Below are 5,410 nucleotides of genomic sequence, written 5' to 3' on the forward strand. Positions count from 1 at the left end.
CCTATTGGATAACATTTTTTTTCCATTCTTCAATGGACTCTGTGATCCCCTCTACCAGTGGCAATTATTCTTTGCCTGAGAGAAAGAAACATTTAGAGGAACATAATTAAATCTTTGACTTTTATATTTCTTAAGCTTAAAGCACAGGATTACACAATTGATTGGGAACTATATGTACTCTCTCAGACACAGGACACCCTCTCCCTGACCCTGGACTAGCTAGAAATTGCATAGTCTGGAGAAAGGCAAAGAGTAATAATAGAGCACAGCTAATTAAATGCTACTTGATGACCCTCTGAATAAACTCTGTGGTCTTTTCACCACTAGTGTTCTGCTAGGAAGTTGGTGGGAAGTAGAAAATACAGATAGATTTAGGATATCTGAGAGGTAGACAGACAAATTCTTCATTCTCTCGGTGGAGTTCCTGGCAACCACTGAATGGAAAAGATGGCAATGTAGGCAGGTGGGTTTGGCACAGTCTCAAAATTCCAGTGTAGTTATACGTATCCTGTGATATCAGAGTGGCAAGGAAGTAGCTAAAAAAGAATGAAACGTGGTAGTGTTTTGTTGTCGGAACTCATAATGTGCTGTAATTATCCGCACGGAGCAAAAGTCATAAGACGGATGAAGGTGAGGCCATTTCAATGTGTACATCTTAGACTCACAATGACGTGAATGAAGCCAGGAACTTCCTCCCTCAACAACCAACCGAACCAATGCCTTAACCTTCCATAAGCCCCTAGAGCACAATTGAATCCTTGAGTAGAAAGAAGAAAGGCCTTTAAATAAATGAAGTTTCCCTGAATTGTTTGAGCAAATTTGTTTTTTGCCCCAAAGGGAAGAATAAGATATTTAAATTGGAAATTTGTTCGATTATGAAGACATTTGGGAAAGTTGTATTTCTCCAAACTGTCAAAACTATAGTTGGCTATACTATTAAGTTCTCTTGGATGGAAAGCAGGTGTTGCTGATGCCAAAAGAATATGCAAGGAAAATGAAAGCAAGGTTTGCAGATAAGAATAATTAAAATTTTATGTTTTGAACTGGCCACTCCACATCGAAAACTTGGAAAAGGCAGTGTTTTGGTAGAATAAGCCTCCAGATAATTCTAAGCTTCTAGGATACACCTCCTCAAGTCCTCTTGCTGCTAAGACTGAAGTTGTATTTAAAAATAAATGTATGTAAAAGAATAAACAAGTGTGGTATGTTATGTGTAGTGTATTTTGCTGGATGCATATCACACGTTTTATTTTATTCATTCACACACTTTAAGAACTTGCAAAAACAATACAGTAAACCAGTATAGAATCACTACCAGCAGAAGGGAACAGAAAGCAGGTTTTTTAACCTCCTGGAATGATGCCTTTACCCTGTCTATTAAGAAAAGGAAGGGATCTGTTAATATGCAAATATGGCCTGTAAAGGTAAGTGCTGTGTCATTATCAGCTCAAGTTGGCCAAATTAGTAGGCAATTCTCTTCTAAAAAGGACTCACACTGCATACCTGTTTAACATTAGAAAAAGGGAAAGTTTCAGTGCACTCAGCATTTTCAGGTGGGGCAAGTCAGGACAAGTGCCATGGCAAAGGTTCTCTTAAACTGGTAAAGAACTCTGATGCTCCTGGGATTTAGGGTGGGAAAAGGATGAAAGTATATGGTATGGTGTGCTCCAGACTGAGGGAGCATAAAATAGGCAGAGACAGATCACTGAAGACAAGCTACTTAAGAGAGTCTACCTGACTAAAGCTATGTAGGTGCTTTATATGTCTGCCAAAATGAGACATATAATTTTGTTTTCTTTACATAGTTTGCTTTCAGTCAGATGTGCTCCATTACTAATCTAACACTCCAGTGTACTTCCTCATTATCTATGTTTTTATCTATCCAGCCAGCCAGCTACAGCTTTGGCTTGTTGGCAGTGGCCATTTTCATATAGCTATTCTATTTAACCTTGCATTTTGAATTCCTAGCTTTTTCTCTACCTTTATCTGAATTAATGGGTATTTATTTTCAATTTATGCTTTTAAAGGTAAGGCAGGGACATGGGGCAAGTATCATGATTAACTTTTCCTGCTAATAATAAAAAATGTCAAGATATAAATAGTAAGAATATGAAGGACTCCATCTTAAGACTAAAATTCCATTTTAAAAACCAGGGAGTTAGGAGGTTAAGATTCCTAACATATCCATTGGTAATCAGACAATAACCCACCCTATTTTAAGGCAGGGCAAGCAGTCTTAACTGATACATTCCAAGTGCTTGAGGAAAACCACTATTTTGGAGAAGAACAGAATCAGTAAATTCCTGTGTTGTTTATCTTACAGAATTGGATAGTGGCATCGTGTTTCTCATCAGAGAGAGAAATTATGCGACCACAGTCAAGCTTACACCCAACAACCCCCACCCCTGCCCTTTGCCCTATTCTTAGAAACCTTAAAAAATAGAATCCTAAGCTCTTAAGTGTGCCTTCTCTCTGAGGTAGCCCACACTCCCTTTTCTTCGAGTGTGTACTTTTTAAATAAAGCCTTCTCACTGCTAAACTTACTATGTTTTGTCTCTGCACTCTTCCAGTGGTAAGCATCTTTGCTATTTCATTCAATTTTCTAGACTTAAGCACAAGTCTTCACTTTCTCTGTCCTACTTCAGATTAGTAGGGAGGGGCTACTGTGAACTCTGATTTGGGTTTGCAAGTTCCCATTACCTAGGTGACTGGGACAAGACTGCAACTGTACAATCATGCTCTTTAGTAGCCTGCCCAAAATATCCTTTATTTGCCCTTGGTAATTTCTCAGAACATAATCTCACTTGGACCCATACTCTGTGAATCCCCCAAATGCTATAGTAGTAGGGGCTTAGTTCCCACACTTTGCAGATTCAAGTGGACACTAGATTCCAGCTGACCTTGGCTTCAGGAGTTGGCAAGCAGTTTGCCCTATGCCAAGCAGGAGTTCAATGAGCTGCCCTTTTCTCCCTCTGTTCTTTCTTGCTCTTTCCTGCCTTCAAATCAGCCACCATTCCCTGCTCTTCTCATTTTAATGAATTCCTCCCTTATCTGTTAGACCTGTTCAAGAATTTTTTCTTGTCCAGAGTCAAGAACCCTCCCTCTTCCAGGCTGAGGTTTCACCTAATGCACAGGGAGAGACTTCCCCAAATACTGCCTTGGAAACATTCTGACTTTCTGCTTTCTACATTAGAGTGTTTATATAGCCATTTTTAGCCAGACTAACTTCCCTGTATGTACATCTTTGTATATATGTAAAAGTATTGATAGAGGCTAAATTACTAGTAGGGAAATGATTTTCAAGGATAGGTATAGTTTAGATTTATTTTTTTTATTGGCAACTTAGATTGAAAAGTACTTTATTTTTAAACTAAATCTGAAAACAAAACAGCCTAGGTTAAATAATGTAGTTTTCTAAAGCTTATGTCCTCATCTTGAGCTCAGTTTTTCTGTGTGATGTACAAAAACAACTTCCTGAAACTCCTAGGCAGGAAACACTACTGTTTTGGTGATCTCGGATTAGATGAACTGATCAGTCTCAGTTGGTGACATCCCTTTCCTCCCCAGGTAAGAGTTTTAAAAATTGTAGAGCAGATGCATTTTTGTAGTCTGACACAGAATTTCATTCCAAATATCTCCTGAGAGGCATATACCATATAAAGAAATCCATCTTTTATCCTTCTCACTTTCATACACTTCAGAAATTTGTGTAGACACGCTCACCATGCTATGTCAGTTCACTAACAGGAAGAAGACTTGATTCACGTTGAGCTAGCTGTAAGCACCTTCTAATTATCTTGATGAGTTTACTCATGTTAACGTGATCAGATACAAGGAACTTGTTTTTTTTCCAGGACCGGAAGCTGCTTCTCACTGTTGTATCATTTTTTGTAACTGGAATTTTGGTAGGATACTGCTGTTGGATAAGTCGGACATCTACTCTCTGTTGGAAGGTGCGGCGCTGCTTGAAGGTCTTCTCCAACAGCATGGCACATGAGGCTGATCGTGACGGAGAGGCAGAGTGTCCTGGCTGCTCTGGGCGGCGGTGGCTCCAGCTGCGGTGACAGCGACTTCCCTTGAAGGGACATACTGGTGTGGTGTTTTAGAACCCAAGCAGTATGAAGCTGGTGCCATATAGTTCAGCATCTAGAACAGGGTGTCAGAGCTTTAGCAGGTGTGAAGTCATCTACATAGGAATGGGATGGCAGTGCAAATGGATATTGGTTACATATAAGGGGATTAATCAAAGATATCAATATATTAAAATTGCAGATTTGTTTTTCACTAAAAACAATGGTAGTTATAAATGTGAAAAGGGAGAAAATTAGAATTAACTCTGTAGTGCTGCATTCAAATTAGAGTTATCAGTGTGAACTCATGTTTTTTCAACAGAAGATGGATGGATGGATAAATACATAGATAATAGATAAAGAAACTAATATATATAGTAAATATTTTATAAAACATTTTTTATGATATATACTATCTATTTTATATTTATATAATATGTATTATATATCTATGTAACAGTGCATGTATATGTGTATATGTATGTGTGTGTGTGTGTGTGTGTGTGTGTGTATATATATATATATATATATATATATATGTATTTATCAGTACATGTATTCCACGTTCTGTTTGCTGTGGTCTTGGGGAACACTGTTAACCCAACAGCAATGAAATCATCTAGTACTCAGATATTTGTTTTGTGCACGATTTTCCATGAAAAGAAGTAAGAGTACATTGTAGAAATAGGTGACATCATGGCTGGGGAAGGGAAAATATAAAATGAGACTAGAATATCTTCTGTGCATTAGGCAAGAAAGTGCTCACAGAATGATAAAATATCATGATAGAATTCAAAAGCTGGTTTAGATGACCTCCCATTGACCAAATATGGATAAATTGAGAATCAAATATTTGACAATACAGATTACAATCCAACACATAAATTAGAAAGCCCTGAGATGACAGAGAGTGAAGTAAAGAAATGATTTGAAATTTTGATGACAAATGGGCTATTTATATAATTTCAAAGTACTTTCTTTAAAAATACCTATAATTATAAGGGGAAAACTGTTACCTTGTAGTAGACAAGACTGGGAGACACCAACTTAAATTATTAATCACTACCAAAATGGAACAAATGAAAACAGTATGCCATTTGATGGGATGCAATGGAAAGAATACAGTGCCTCTTCTGTGGTAATATCTGACAAAGATGCAGTCTTGAATCTAGTCATAAGGCAACTGTAGACAAACCAAACTTCAGAAATATTCTTAAAAAAAAAAGAAATCCTAGCCTGTAATGTGCAAAAATATCAATCTCATGAAATTGAAGGAACTGTACCAGACTAAAAGTGATGAAAGAGACATTATAACTGAGTGTACCATCTAATTCTGAATG

At 37.4% G+C, this 5,410-nt stretch overlaps 1 pseudogene; it reads right to left on the bottom strand.

The window, feature by feature from the left end:
• Positions 1-3,497: 3,497 nt before the first annotated feature.
• LOC118926155 (microtubule-associated proteins 1A/1B light chain 3B-like) lies at positions 3,498-4,142 on the bottom strand (annotated as a pseudogene).
• Positions 4,143-5,410: the final 1,268 nt, after the last annotated feature.

This window comes from Manis pentadactyla, chromosome 8 (assembly GCF_030020395.1).
Source record: "Manis pentadactyla isolate mManPen7 chromosome 8, mManPen7.hap1, whole genome shotgun sequence".
In the NCBI taxonomy this organism is placed as follows: domain Eukaryota; kingdom Metazoa; phylum Chordata; class Mammalia; order Pholidota; family Manidae; genus Manis; species Manis pentadactyla.